Below are 17,051 nucleotides of genomic sequence, written 5' to 3'. Positions count from 1 at the left end.
CACACACACACACACACACACGCTTAAAAGAGAAATTTGCGTCAGGAATGTAGCTCACACCATTGTAAAGCAAGAAATTCCAGTTTGAAAACAGGCGGATTCAACGTCATTGGGTCATATTATCAGTTGGAGGCCTCTCCTGACTCAAGTAGTTTTAGGGGCTGATGAACCCTAAAACAGCAGAGGTATCACAGGCTGGTGGCTACAAGGCAGATTCGAAGGTTTGAAGGCCAGGCTGGTGCCTGGAGAAGTGAATGAATCCTATGTCAGCAGGTCAGATGGCTGACTGCTGAAGATTCCCTGTATTCGCAGGCAGTGCGGCTTGCCTTTGTCTCAAGTCTAAATAACCAGAAGTCTACCACCAGATGCAGGATCCAGCCCCAGCAAAAAGCAAGCAAGTTTGTACACAGCATCCATATATACCAGCAGACTTCTTATATAAGAGGTATAGTATATCACATCCCTGAGGAAATCTCCTTTCACCTGCATCAGGGCTGTGACCTGGTGATAGTGTTTTCATTCCACCCAAATCTTCCTACAACTGGTTGGTTACTCACAGCAGGTCCCATTATGAGGTTAATTACATCTTATAAGTTCACATCATAAGGAACTGCCAAACCATGGAGAATCATGACCAAATCAAGTTGACAAAATTTAAGTAGCACATAAATGTTCAAATTTACCAAAAGTAATGGATTTAGGATCTGATGTGTGCCTAGCTATGTGCCAGACATTATTTCCATCTTGTTTTAGATTAAGATACAAAACTTAAGGGAAGCTGCCTTTCTTTGTTATCTGTAAGCCATATCACATATCTGCTATCAGGTTGAAGCCTGAGTTTTTGAAATCAGTAATGAATATTAAATACCATTTTAGTACCTTTACTATCATAATAACAAATTCACTGATTTAAGAAATCATTCAATAACTTTTTATTTTGTCCCTGTGCATGTATGCATATAACAACTACAGAAGATACATGAGAAAGACCTCATTGTCTTAAAGTTTTTATACAGAAAGTTAATGACAGAATTTTATGTTCCTAGAGTAATTCTGGAGATGTGCGATTTCCTAGTACAAGCTATTTTAGAAACTGTGATATCCCTGACCAAAATAAGACATTTAATTACCTAGATGATTTTACAATTAATTATCTGGTAAATCTGCATATCTCTTGTCAGTAATTGTGGTGATAAAAGGGAGCAATGACTGCGATGTCTACCAAAGTGACATCAAAAGGACTTGGTGTACTTTCGAGACCTTAAGGAGCCTGTTGGATAAATAGGAGCCCTGGTGGTGTAGTGATTATGCATTGGGCTGTGATGTGTATAGTGGGGAGTTCAAAGCCACCAGCTGCTCTGAGGGAGAAAGACCAGGCTTTCTACTCCCATAAACAGTTACAATCTCAGAAATTCATAGGGGGTCACAATGAATCAGCATTGACTCGATGGCAGCTAGTTTGTTTTGTTTGCGGTGTGTAAATGAGTAATGATCTTTCTGCTATTTCAGTGCTAAATATTCATTTAGTTCCTTGAAGAACTTATTTTTCTTCAAAGTCACAAATATGCAACCTTTCCTGCTCCCATGTATGGATGGAGAAACTAGCACATCATCGAATTTGAAAGCCCTCAGAAAACAAGACATTTTATTTTTACTATATAACTGATTTTACTTAATTAGAAGGATAATCTTCTATTTTTGAAGTCAATTTGTAATACATTCCTCTTCTCATTCCATCCCATTAGAATATCCAAAGAACATTTAATGATATTTAATATAACTTTGAACTTTAGGGAGATCCTGACAACTTCTTATCAACAGGGAGCAATCAGTATTTAATCTATGGAATTCCATCAAATTGTATAAAATAATGTTGAAATTGTAATCCTAGAATAGAGCCGGGGTGCTCAACCCTTAATGGCAGAGTACTGACTGCACATTACTAGAATAGAGTCGGCCTATATCTTTATAAATATCTGAAAATTCAAATAATTAAACCTACGAGCTCTTTTCTGAAAGTTTTCCCCAGAAGTCCTTTTTATTAATCTAAGAAATCTGTTGAAAAGCCAAGGTTTCTGCTTCCTTCTTCTACTGTTGTTATAGCAACCATCATATAGTCATATGCAAAGAAAAGAACATCACTAGTAACATCAACCTGTCATGACAATTGCCATGCTAGATACAAAATGACAAACCAATTTATAATTGCTGAAGCACAAAAATCAGGATGAAAGCATACTTTCAAGTTTCTTTTAGCAAATGCTTCTGTGTAAAATGCTTATAGGTAATGGTTTCTGAGAGGGCAGAGGAGAAAATTGAAGAGTTGTCTGATTATCTGTGTTAAATGAGCCTGGCTACGTAAAAGTTAAAATTCAAATCTCAAGGTGGTGAAATACCACTAACTGTAAAGTGGTCAGCTCTTACACAAGTTTAAAAATAAGAAGCCAATGATTTACTTTATAGCTAACTCAAAAGCTTGCCATCCATTTTGGTTTAAAGCCTATGTGGATAGTTGGAAGCTATTCCTATGTTTATGGTGACAGGTTGTTTTAGTAAAACTAAGAGAATTATAAAGTCTCTGCTTGGGCTTTAGAGCCAAATCATATCCTTAGCAGAGAACTAGAGATCCTTTGCAAAACAGCCCCTGAGTGCTGTAGAGGGAGAGCTTAGCACTGGGGCAATAAGTAGTCAAATGGCCGGAGTTGCTCTTCATACATGGACTTTTGTTAGATTTTTCAAGTCATGAGATCCAGTAGGCTGAGCAACAATTTATGGTAAGAAAGAAGTAGAATATCTGGAGACAGACTTGAGCACAGGCCAGAGGACACAAGTACACTATATATGAACAAGTGCGCCCGACCTCCATATGACCAAACACGGCTGCAGAGACCTACCCCCTTAGCTTGCATGCATAACCACAGTGTCAAGGCTTCCCTTTAGGAAGAGGTAGTGGACACGAAGAAGCCAAGCTTAGTATGGGGCTAAGCTGGCTCAGTGTGTAGGCAGAAGACAAAAACAGAACCGCTGCTGTATTATGGTCCCAATAAGGGGTAGCCCTGAAAGTCAATAAGGAGAGAAACTCCTCCACTGACCAGTGCTTCCAACGCAGAAATAAACAAATAAATAAACCCATTGCTTATTCTGCTTCCTCGTGATGCCATCTATATGGAGTTGAACTGTTCTATGGGGCCTTTAAAGCCATGACATCACCAAGACTTTCTTCTGAAGTGCCTCTGGATGGGATTGAAGCACCAGGCTTTGGGTTAGTCATCCAGTGCTTAGTTGTTCACACCACTCCAGGCCTGTACTTCAGTGTGTGCTTTGCAGTAGAAGTTTAATGTTCTGGGAATATGGTGTAGAAAGAGAAACTCAACTCCTTACCATTCAGTCACTTCCGACTCACAGTGATCCTGCAAGACAGGGTTGAACTGCCCACGTGGGTTTCCAAAATTGTAATTTATTTATTTTTGACGTTGCCAAGGATTCTATTTTATTTTATTTAGATCTACTATCAAACCATGGCAAAAAAAATTTTTTTTAACCAAACAAAAAGCAACTTCACAATTGAGGAGCTGATACGAAGGGCTCAAGTAGAAAGCAAATGTTTTGAGAATGATGAGGGCAACATATGTACAAAAGTGCCTGACACTGGATGGATGGATTGTGAGAAGAGTAGTATGAACACCAATAAAATGATTTTTAAAAAGCAAACACAAAAACAACTTCACTGCCGAGATATTGATTGCAACTCAGAATGACCCTAGAGGTCAGCATAGAACTGCCCTTGTGGGTTTCTGAGACTGTAACTCTTTCTTTTCTTTTTTTAAAACATTTTTATTGATATATAATCTAAATACCATACGATTCAATAGTTCAATCATTCAATCAAATCAATACGAATTTTACAATTATTACCACAATCAATTTTATAATATCCCCACCCCTGCCCCATGGTTAAATCATCTTTAAATTTAGCTGTGTAATCACAGTCCCTTCAAGTGCTCCCTTCTTCAAACTGTGAATCTTTCTGGGAGTAGAAGACCTCATGATTCTTCAATGCAACAGCCGGTGGGCTTGAACTGCTGATCTTATGGTTAGTAGGCCAACACACAATCCTGTGCCTCACCAGGGTGCCTATGTAGAAAGAGAAGTAATCCAGAATAAGAATATATGTAGATTTGTAACTTGGCTGGATATTCAGGGGACTTGAAAAAAGCACCTGCAGGTCAGTGATAAGATAATCTGGGGCAGAGGCATGTAGATGGCGAAGGAGAAGGTATTTAGTGTAAAAATGCTTGTATCACACATTAAAACCCAGTGGAGTGCATCTATGATCAAAGGGACTCTGAATAACCAAGGAGACAGAACAGCTCCATCAATTGACATCAGCCTATTTCTGTTCTCAGCCACTTCAGTGCGAGCCCAGCGAGTGCACGGTGAAGCCTATGAGGGCCTAGATGGGCTGCCATTCACCACAGGTACTCCTATCCTCTGTGGTTGTCAAGCACTGGTCCACCCAACAACTGAGCCCTCCAGAGCCTCAGCTCTTGAAAAGACCAATTAGTCACTTGAAATTGTATTGGCAGCAACAGGATCCAAGGAAAGGTAATTATAGAATCTGCTGTAGAAACCTATCTCAGGATCAAACTATTACGCTGGATTTATATTTGGAAGCTTTTATTTCCATTTTGATTGATGTCAGAGATGTTTATTTTAATCTTCCTTATTAAAAATTAATTCTTAGCCCGACAGTCTATACCAAATAAAATATTGCTGAGTCTTGCTCCCTAAAATGGAAACTGTTCCCAATTGAAATCAGTCATCAATCAGACCTCAGCATGACTAACTCATTTTAGTTAGCTCTGAGTGTTAATGAAACCACATTTGAAGTCACTGACCTTTTAAAGTATTTTATTTTAGGAAGGCATGTTTTATACTTAGGGTGCCGTGTGTAGTAGGAGCCAACTGGTACCAGCTATCGATGTTTCTCACTAAAGAAAATCTAGTTTACTTCCTGGTACAGTGGTGGATTACAAATTGGGCTGCTAACCACAAGTCTAATAGTTCTAACTCACCAGGTTCCCCCTAGGAGAAGCATGAGACTTTCTAATCCCATAAATATATTCAGCCTCAGAAACCTACAGGAGCAATTCTACTCTTTCCTATAGAGTCACTGTGCATCAGAATCAACTCAATGGCAGTGAGTTGTTTTCTTCTGTATACCTGATTTTTTTTTCTCCATGACCCATTGTGTTAGGCAAGGTTGACTAGAGAAACAAATCCAGTGACATTCATAGATGTGTAAGAAATAAAATTATATCGAGAAATAATCATATATCAAGTAAACATCCCAGCCCACTCCAACTCAAATCCACAAGTCCCATACGAATCCATAAGTCCCTCTTCAAACTCACACAGTTGCATGCAATGATGCAGAATGCAGGGAGGTCACAGACTGGTGAGTGCAAAGTTGTGTAGAGCCAATGTCAGTGGGAAACACTGCAGGGCTCCAGCAACTCTCAGAGTGGCCAGAAAACATGGAGGTGAAGAGAGACAGAGAGAGAGAGAGAGAGAGAGAGAGAGAGAGAGAGAGAGAGAGAGAGAGAGAGAGAGAGAGAGAGAGAACTATATATACCTGATGACCAAGGAAAGTCATCAGGCTGCAGCCTGATTGACAGGCTAACCTCCATCCATGTCTTCTTACAGGTTCCATAAAAAGGACCCATCACACCCATGTTTATAATGTCAAACGCTCACCAGGTCAGAGGCTACTACTCTCTCTATTTTTTTAGTGGCTCTTACTCTCTTAATTTTGGCCAACATAATAGCAGTGTGGAGTGATTCAACCACTTTGAGTCATTTTAGACACCCGAAGTGTTTGGTGAATGAATATGAATGAGTAATTTCATAAAACATGTTTTTTTAGTAAGAGCTTCAAAAATATTTTAAAATCCTCCATCTCCCCTCTCCTCTATGCCTAATCAATTATTACTTTACTTCATCCATATGTTTAAATCTATCTCTTTTTCTACAGCTCCATAGCCTCTATCCTAATCCTCACCTCCATCACCTATTCTTATACTGCCAATGTGTTCTCCACAGGGCAGCTAAACTTTAGTAAAATGAATCTGATCACTTCATTGCTCTTAGGATAAAAATAAATATATTTACAACAAAGCTTTGGGATCCTCCAGATTGGTGCTCCGCCCACCTCTCCAGCTGTGTGGTCTAGAGTTCTATGAAGGATAGTGATATGGAAGGTAGGTCCAGGATGCTTCTTTAGGATCAACTGTGATTAAACAGGAAACACACTGATTTATTTAGCTTGAATACTTAAGTGCATTAGTTCTGAGGGCTAAGGGAATTCATTGTACGCCACCACTCTCTTCTATTCCTTCTGTCCCTCATCGATACCCTTCTTTGTGGCACGCTTTCCTTTCTTCGTTCTTCAGCTATCGCAAGCATCTTCCTATCCATGAGCTTTTTTCCCTATTTGCTGCTCTTTTTACCTGGAGCTATTTTATTGATCTAAATGCAACTCATGCCTTAATTTCCAGCATAAGTATTATTTCCTCAAGAAAGACTTCTCTGATCTTGGTTTAAGTTGGTTTTCCCATTACAGGATCTGTCCTCCAACCCCTAACACAGTCTCTGGCAGTCTCTCTTCACTGAGTTGCTAAGGCATCGTGTTCATGAAACTGTGCCCGTGGATTAACTCCTTACTGCTACTAAAGCCTCTGCAAACTACTCTCTGCTACATACTTATGCTTCTCGCCAGACCTCAGGCAGCCATTTTGGATTAAAACCCGAATTGGCTAAAGTAGTTGGCTGAATCAGAATGAGTGATTCACCACTTCTAGAAAAAACAACTTATTAATACAACAAGTGATTATTTTTTAAAATGAACTCATTCTTAATTTGGGGCATAAACAATGCAATAAATTTTAGATAGCTCTTATTTAAGTAGAATTCTGACTCCAAAAGAACATTAATGTGGAATCCAATCACACATTAAAGGAGAAATAAACATTCACCACTGGAAGAGTCAGCCCATGTGTCATATATAATTTGGGGGCTCCAGTGTCTTGTTCTGAATTCCCTCTGATAATTGAAATGGCTGACTCTCTAAATCTTTTACATCAGGAACTCTGGTGGTGTAATGATTACATGTTGGGCTGTGATCCACATGGTCAGCAGTTCAAAACCAACAGCAGCTCCGAGGAAGAAAGACTGGGGTTTCTACTCCTGTAAACAGTTACAGTCTTGGAAACCCATAGGGGATCACTATGAGTCAGCACTGACTCAATGGCAATGAGTGAATATTTTGGTTGGAAATATAGAAAGATTATATATATATAATATATATATATATATGAGAGAGAGAGAGAGATGATCGATAGTTGCCATCACACTCAAGGCAATCTGATGTGGTTATCATGCCAGTACTTCTCCCTTAGGGTTTCCCTAACCCTCATTGGACTTCTAATTTGCCTCCTCTCTCAATTGAGCTCTCCAGCAGTTTGAAACCACCAGCCACACCCAGGAGAGAGAAGAGGCTTTCTATTTCCGTAAAGTGTGACAGTCTCAGTAATCCACGGGGCAGTTCTGCCCTATCATATAGGATTGTTGTCAACCTGATGGCATTGAGAGTTTGAGATGATGCTTCTAAAGAAAGCACATTAGAAAATATTGTTGTGACACATAAGGTTTGCCTTAGTTAATTTTTTTAATTAAAAGGTCATTTTATTTGGGGATCTTACAGTGCTTATAATAATCCATACATCAATTGTATCAAGCATTTTTGTATACATGTTGCCATCATTATTTTCTAAACATCTCATTTCTATTGAGCCCTTGGGCTCATTTCTTCAAAGTATAGTGTCAAGCTTTTCTTCCTAGACTGTCTTGGTTTGGAAGTTCTGCTGAAATGTGTCTATTACAGGTATCCCTGCTGGTGCTTGAAATCATGATGGCGTAGCTTCCATCATCCCAGCAACGTGCATTCACTATAGTATGACAAACTGACAGTCGGGTGGGAGCTTCACCAGTACAGTTGTTACATTTTACGAGTGAATATTGCAATCTTATGAGAGCATTTAGAAATTGTAGGACATGCTTCGTGACAAAAACCTCAAGGATTATTATCTTATTTCTTCTACCCAGGAGGGCTCAGCTTTTGTATTTCATCCATATTTTTAAAGAACTAATAAGATAAAAGCTAACATAAAAATATAAAACAGCATAGTTCATAAAGTACTAATCTCTTCATTTAAATTATATTGCTCATTTTAAATGGAATTGCTAAAAGATACAAAGTTGGAAATGGAATTTCTTTGAAATTATCCTTGCAGCCTCAAATGTGTCTCAACTCTTCATCTTTGTAGTCCAAATTTTCTTTTTAATGGCCTACATATTTGAAATCAATTTGTTGTATTTGCCAGTTTAGATCATATTTACCTAGTTTTGCTTATTTTCTTATTAAAATAGTTTCTACATGTTAAAAAACAGGAAATTACTTGACCAAATTTGCCTCATGTATAATTTCCCCTTCTATTATATGCAGAAGCTAGGTCATCCACAAACTGATTCTAATCTATTTTATTTTAAAATTGATTTATTAAGTAGCAGCTATTGACTTATTCCAAATCTCTTTATATGTGTAGAAACATATCTCATACATACATATCGGTATGTGCATTTCATCGATTCCAGTAAGCTCTTTAAAGTTGGTTTCTTTCTGACAGTTACAGGTAAATCAATCTTGCACAGAAGGGTCAAAATGTCCTTATTTCCCTAGTCTGTTGTTGTCACTACAACAATGGTCATTGCTTTCTGGAGCACAGTTCCTTCCTTCTGTTTCTTTTCTTTCATTTTATCTGCCATTGTGGCCTATTTTTGTTTTCTCCTGTTTATTTGAACTTTAGACCTTGAGCTTGATTGCATTTGCCCATCATATATGCCTTTTCGGTTCAGAAGAGATTCCTTGTTTCTAAAGGCTGCATGTGCTGGGATCTTTGTATTCAGGCCTGCACTAGTATGAGATGGTTTGAAACAGGAAGTAGTTAATTATCACAAGTAATTAAAATACCCACCCATAACAGCTTGGTCTTTTGGATACTCAAGGACAAATGCTAGCATCAGAAACAAAATTAAATTAAACCCATAATTGTCAGCCATTTATTTAGTAAACATATAAAACAATACAAGTCAATTCGTGAGGAGTATTCTGCACTTACCAAATCAAACTCACTGCCATTAAGTCAATGCTGACTCATGGGAACCCCTGGTGGGTTTCTGAGACTGTAGCTGCTTTCGGGAGTAGAAAGCCTAGTCTTTCTCCCTCAGAGCTGCTGCTGCATTTGAACTGGCAACCATGAATGAGGATCAAAGCCCATCATATAGCCAACCACTACTCCACCATGACCCCTGTCCTGCAGTAGTTCCTACATAATGCTCTGTGACACACAATTGCAGTTTGCAGTACGACCAACATGCAGTTATGTGCTACATAACATTCCTTTGGGCAATACATGACTATAAATACATCCAGAGTGCCAAGAGGTTTTAACAGAGCTCAGAAATCCCACTGGAGAATCAGATTCAGCAAAGAACACATAGCTTCCCACCCTCAATATTTGTATCTCATCTCCCTTGTATACAAAGCAATTATCCTGCCAGTGTATAATGATACATATGATACTTAAATAAAGTATAATACATATGTCTTGATAAACATCTACTGTGGCAATTACATTAACTTGCGAAGGGGTATAGTCTAGCTTGTCAATCAGGACAGAGCCAATGAGGCCTCCGTGTGGGCATGGCCTTCTCCTGAGGATTCTAGGAACCCAAGTGTCCTCCCTGGAGGCAGAAGACTCTCACTCTGCTTCGTCTTCCTGCTGACAAAACATAAGGAGCTACACTGAAACTGGAGGAGCCACATGGAGACCTCTGCCAGCGCTGGGATGCTTCCACTATCACTGGATCCACAAGACTTTACTCCCACAGGCCTGTCATCTTCCTGCATTCAGTATCATTACACGTGTTGTGTGAGTCTGGAGAGCAATGTACAGACTGGTATCAAACATATGGGCTAATATTGGACTTATGGATTTGATCTGGACTGGGATGTTTCTTAATATATAATCACTCTTTGATATAAAGTTCTCACACACACACACACACACACACATATATGAGTGTCTCTGGATTTGTTTCTGTAGTCCACTTGGACTTACACACACGTATCCTGCTGGTATCTATATAACTTTCTGTCTGAGGTATTTACCATATAATAGCACAAATTCTTGCCATATAGGCAGCATCAAATCTCCCAAAGATCTTGAACATTTTAATGTTATCTATTTGCTTAATTTCCTTTAAAAATATTACTGTGAACTACCTCATGGCTCCCAAATATAGCAAAAGTAGTAACAGCAGTATCAAGAGGCAAGTAAGTATTGATTTAGAAATGCAGCAAAAGGTTATTAAAGAGCACAAAGGTGGGGAATTGGTGGGTGCTATTGCTCACATTTAAACATGCTGCACTTGATAATCATGATTATCCTCATAAATCAATAAAAACTTTTTTTTCTAAGCACTTATAGGATCTACTCCACTTATAGGATCCACTCCATTGCAAAGTTAATGACAATGTGAGAGCGAAACCTAACACTAACATGGTGTGGTTGAGAACCCAACACAGAAGGGAATCCCTCTCAGCACCTTGACAATCACTGCTAAGACACAAAGCTTGTTTGAGATGCTGAAAGAAAAATCAGGATGAGATTGCAATATGGCGGTCATACCAAGCCTAAATCACACAATGTCTGATTTCTCAGTATCATGGAAGATAAGATATACGACTGTCCTGAAATTCCAGAGCAGTCCTGGCTCTGGGGAGTTTCTCTCACATCTCCAATTGTCCAACGGTCATTCATATCTTCATTAGTTGAAATATGGGATATATGTAATGTCATCGAAGGCAAGGCATCATCTCCTGAATTGAACCCAGGGTGTGTGAGGTAGGTTTGCCTACCTGTCCTGATCTCTTCCAGCTGAGGCAGACAAATACCTCAGGAGATGCCCTTGCTTCAGAATCAGGTTCATTTCATACTGTTGCTGACTTGAGTGACCACAATGCACCAAGCTCCCCATTCTTCAACCTCACTGTGTCCAAATGGATCTGACGCAAGAAAGAGAAGGAAATCTGTGTTGTTTTAAGCCTTTGAGCTTTTGAGTTTGAGTCTTGTTCTGGGTCATTCTAATGAACCTCGACTGGTATGTAGCCTCCTGGGGAAGGACAGTTAGAAAAGACTAACTGGATGTAGCAGGGGAAGGAAAACACACCTGAGGGCGGGCATATCTGGCCAAGGAGAGTATTGGACATCTTGCCTTCAATTCCCAGTCTCTACGTGGCTCAAACTCCCATTAAGCTTCCTCTACGAGTGGCGCACTTCTTGACTGCGAACCACTAAGTAAGGTGCTTTGCAGATAGCTGCCCGGCAGGGCTTGATTTCAAGATAACGTAAAAGGACCTAAAAATAATATGGTTAAATATGTTGATGGCTCCCAGTGAACTCTGCGACAGAGCAGACAAATTTCCACATTTAATTCAACTTGTCACACTCAGCACTATGGTAGAGAAAGACAGCATGTAAGTTATATCTTTATACCCAGGAGATTAGACTAAGTGATTTTAGAAAACCACTTAGTTCACTGAATTCACATCGAAGTACGAACTCAAATACATTTTCTAAACTAATCTTTGAAGACCCACGGAACGGGCATTGTGATCTCTGAGAACTGATGATGTTTGCAATTCATTATTCTTGTGTGCATTTTGCTAGGTGCCTTATATCCCTTAACTTTAATACAGCTCCTTTAATACAGCAAGTCCATGAAGTGAAAGTTGAGACCAGGAAGCTTCAGTAAGTATTTCATGTACCCATATCAGTCAATGGCAGGTGAGGGATTCTGACTCAGGCCTGATTCAACGGCTGTAGTTGCTGGGCCTCACGGTGGATGTTAAGGAGGACTTAGGGCCATTAGGAGCGTAGGATCTATTGGGACGATGACTAAATAACAGCATTTCCTCATATGAATTTGAGATAAGCTCCAGCAAAGTTAAACAAACATAGGCAGTGAGTTCCTTTTGTAAAAACAACGATTCCTCTGCGCTTTCCCCCATTGTCATCAGCTGCAGCCATAGTAGCTACTCAGGGATACGGCTAGGTTATTCATCACTTCGACTTAACACATACGTTTTTCCCGTTACTAGAGGCAGGTAGCGTCAACCCTCCTCCTGTGCGCTGAATCTCAGCTGCCCCTGCATGCTCTTCTCTTAATTCCGCAGCTTCGCGTCTTTGCCTCGGTACCGTTTTCTCCGCTTGTTCCTGCGAGGGCGATGTTTTCATGGTGGTGCAGAAAGGGGGTGCTTCACCTACTCTTACAGGCCACTGCTTCTCTGGCCTCAGTGGCATCATCAACCAGAAGCAGCAGCTGGAGAAGCTCAGACACGCCGGGCCTGAACGTAGACTGTAGATCTCAGAGACGTCAGAGCTGTAAAGGTGAAAGTGCATCCTTGTCATGGGTGAAGCCTTTTGTTTGTTCTCAGTACCTCTACTGAGTTTTTAGTGGTATAGTCCCAAACCTCTCTTTCGAAAATAAATGATTCTTTTTTTAATAGAAGCTTTTTATTTTGTAATTAAAAAAATCATTTTATTGGGGCTCGGGCAGCTCTTATCACAATCCTTCCATCCATCCATTGTGTCAAGCTCATTTGTACATTTGTTGCCATCACCATTCTCAAAACATTTGCTTTCCACTTGAGCCCTTCGTAACAGCTTCTCATTTTTACCCCTCCTCCCCTCCCATCCCTCCCTCATGAACCCTTGATAATTTAGGTTAAAATTATTTTTTCATGTCTTACACTGACGTCTCCCTTCACCCACTTTTTTTGGTTGTCCATCCTCCAGGGATCATCGTGATTGGTCCCCCTTTCTCCCCTGACCTTCCCTTTCCCCTTCTGGTATTGCTACCCTCATTATTGGTCCTGAGGGATTTATCTGTCCTGGATTCCCTGTATTTCCACCTCTGATCTGAACCAGTGTACATGCTGTGGTCTAGCCAGATTTGTTAGGTAGAATTGGGATCACGATATTGGGGGTCGGGTGGAGCATTAAAGAACTAGAGGAAAGTTGTATGTTTCATTGGTGCTATACTGCACCCTGACTGGCTTGTCTCTTCCTTGTGACCCTTCTGTAAGGGGATGTCCAGTTGTCCACAGGTGGGCTTTGGGTCACCACTCTGCACTCACCCTCATTCACAATGATATGATTTTTTATTCTGGGTCTTTGATGCCTGATACCTGATCCTCTAGACACCTTGTGATCACACAGGCTGGAGTTCTTCTTCCATGTGGGCTTTGTTGCTTCTCAGCTAGATGGCTGCTTGTTTGCCTTCAAGCCTTTAAGATCCCAGCTGTTATATCTTTGATAGCCGGGCACCATCAACTTTCTTCACCACATTTGCTTATGCACCCATTTTGTCTTCAGCGATCATGTCGGGAAGGTGAACATCGTGGAATGCCAGTTTAATAGAACAAAGTGTTCCTGCTGAGGGAGTAGTTGAGAAGAGGCCCAATGTCCATTTGCTTCCTTAATACTAAACCTATAAATATTTATACATAGATCTATTTCCCTATCATCATATATAAATATATTTACATATGTACATACCAGTATTTAGACCTCTATAAATACCCTTTGTCACCTAGTTCTTTCCTCTATTTCCTTTTACTTTCCTTTTGTCCTGCTATAATGCTAAACCTTCATTTGGGTTTTAGTAATTCCTCTCAGTTACATTACCTTTGATCAAGCCCTACCAGGCCTCCTACACCCTTCTCGCCATCGACTTTAGATGACTTGTTCCCTTGTCTCTGGGTTTGTTAGTACCTACTTCCTTTTCCCCGCTTCCCCCACTCCCATGTCCCCCCAGGAACTGTTGGTCCCGTTGTTTTCTCCTATAGATTGTTTATCCATAACGGTTCTACAATTGCCTGTACCAACTGTTTTTCAGATTTGGTGGTTTCTGGCCTCACCACGATTTCCTTTGTTTTGGTCCTTGCGACTCCCAACTCTGGTTCCTTTTCCACCCTGTTGTCTGAATTTTCGTCTTAAAATATCAATCTGATCAAATTTCCTTCATCTATACACATATTTGTTGACTCCCTACAGCTCACTTAAATCAAAACCAGAATTGTCTATTTCAACTCATGGAGACCCATGTGCCACAGAGCACACTTGCTCCATAGGATTTGCTCGGCTGTAATCAGTATGGAAGTATCTCCAAGTCTTTCTTCCATGGTGCTCCAAGAGGGTTCAAACCATTAGCCTTTTAGTTTGGTAGACAAGCATCAATTATATAAGCAATCCAAAGATCCTTCATGTTGCCCATAGGTGTGGGGTGAGGGTGGGGTGTTTTGGGTATACCTAAAAGTGGATTCCAAGTCGTAGTGACCATCTAAGACAGAACAGTACTGCCTCACGGGACCTCCAAGATTGTAAGCTTTCTGGGACCAGGTCACCAGGTTTTGTCTGCCACCGTGTCACTGGTGAGTTTGAACCACCAACCTTTCAGCTAGCAACTGAGCAACCGCGGTGCCATCAGTAGTTGAGAGGATTTGGGAACAGGCAAACATCGCAGCCCAACATGCAAGACGCCTTGCAATCTGGTCCCTGCTTTCTTCCGGAACTCCCTTTCCTCATACCCCCTCCCCCCCTCCCCCCGCCCCAGATATAAATCTTCGAACCTCTCTCTTTTCAGAGCAGCTCAGGATTTTTCTGTGCAATGCGATTTGGGACAGAGCGGAACTGTCTTCCTCCGGTTTTCCTGCATAGAGCAGTCTTTCCTCTTCAAACCCAGTTCAAATATCAGCCCTTCTGCAACGCTTTTCCACGGTGCCCGAGGCAAAATTCCAGTATCAGCTCTTCTGCAGCGCACTTGTTCCCAACCACAACATGAGCTGCACTGTGCGTCTCTCTTCCGACGTCTCGCCTTCTTACTAAATTGTGATCAGATTGGAGATTTTATGCATCTTTGAACTTCTCTTGACTAGATCTTGGAACGTGGAGGATAGTCAAAAAGGTTTGTTGATGAAAAGAAGAACGTTGTTGCTTTACTCTTGTTATGCAAATTACTAAGCCACAAGGACACCTCAATCACAGGAGAGGGCCTCTGATAACGCGATCTTACAGCGATCTGTTGAAACAAATCAGGCAGTTCCCCAGTGGGATTTTGACACAAATACCTAGGTAAGCAGCTATTTTGGGCCTCCTGTCATCTCCCACTTGCCTTCAGAACAAGCAGAAAAGGAGCTCTGTGCGGGCCCTGCTGTTTGTCTTCCTGTCACTGTGTTGTCCGAGATGCAGAGCAGCCCGAGACAGATGGCACAGTCCTAAGGCGGCATTCTTGATAGATAGGCCTCGTAGCTGCAGGTTAACAAAAAATATTCTTTCCAGGCACCATGAATATTCATGAGCATCAACACACAATCTCTGCTCAGAACCAGAGATCTCCAGCAAGGGTGAGAAAACCTCACGCAGCTACACTCGGTTACTTTGGAGAGACTCCGAGAAAATTCTCCTTCCATTGTGGTCCTTTTCCTGTCCACAAAGACCCCGTTAGAAATCTATCTGCTCCAAGGAGCTTCCCGCACTGCGCACGCACCGCACCGCAGTTGGCATATGGGAGAGACTCAGCCTTCTCAAGGCTTTGAAATTTACCACTGTCAATATTTCCCCCAGTTGTTGCCAATTACCATGATAAACTGCCTGCCAAAATTCATTTAGCAGTCATCTGTGAGCCCCTCCACCCCACCCCCCGCTGACAACTCTGTCCCTATACTCCTCTTCATGTGACACTGAGCATATGGAGTGACTCATTCTGCTCTAGCCAGCTCAGAATCAAGTTTGCCTTCACCCAGCTCACTCATTCCTGAAATCAGATAAGGATATTTGGAAACTGTTACTGCGCTAATTCTAACTACTCTTAGGGTTTGTTTTATGTCGATGTCCTTTCATTCCTATACTGGCAGTTTTACATAGCAAGCACAATTTGTGGCTCACTTAATTAGTTTAGTGTATAAAAATGTGCCCCCAAACTGTGCTGACTTATCAACTTTTTAAAGTGGCATCACAAATATGCTTATAATCACAACTTGAGCTCCTTGCTAAACAACGTGGAAGAAATTAGAAGAGACAAGCTGTGTCTGTGTGTGTGTGTGATGGATTTGTTTAGCCTCTTGTCTGATAAAAATTCACGTTTGATATTGCTATAAATTTTGATTACAAAGTTACCACTTTTATAAGTAATCTCTATATCAGGAGTAGTATAATAAAGGATGTGGAGTAAGAATACTTGCAGGCTAACATTTTGGGCCCAGGCAAACTAGACTCTGAAAGTTTGGAATCTTTAGCTGTCTAATATTCCATTTTCATGGGTTTTAAATGAAGGGATTGCACCCAAAATGGAAATAACATTTTCTTTCCTTTCCTTTATGCTTTTTCTTTCTCCTCCTCCCCCTTTCCCGCCTTCTCCCTCTGATCCTCTATGCGCCTCGCCTGCTACCCACTTATCCTGCTCTGCTTTTTATCATCATTTTCTCAGATGTGAAATCATGCCCCTCCCCACATGTTGCATGAACAAGAGTCATGAATAAATATTCCCTCTCTTTCATTTACAGAGCACTGTGAGTATGCCCTCCCTCACTTCATAGTTTCTGCCAGGCTTTTGATAGGTAGAGAGAACAAAATGAACTTCCACATGTTCTGTTTGTTGGTTTCAGGTTTACCTCTGGCCACAGCCTGGAAACCAGGGATGGACAAGTGGACAAGCAAGTGGGTATGGCTAGTACTTCTGCTCATACTCTAACATGTTGCCTTTTTGGTAGGCAAAAGTCTGGGTAAGTTATGTTTACTTGTTAACATTTTTCTTCTTTCTAGATGATATTGTGTCAGATAGTGTATCTGTCTTTGGGAGGTGTTTGTGCC

Source organism: Tenrec ecaudatus, chromosome 1 (assembly GCF_050624435.1).
Source record: "Tenrec ecaudatus isolate mTenEca1 chromosome 1, mTenEca1.hap1, whole genome shotgun sequence".
NCBI lineage: Eukaryota > Metazoa > Chordata > Mammalia > Afrosoricida > Tenrecidae > Tenrec > Tenrec ecaudatus.
This window is presented reverse-complemented; position numbering follows the sequence as displayed.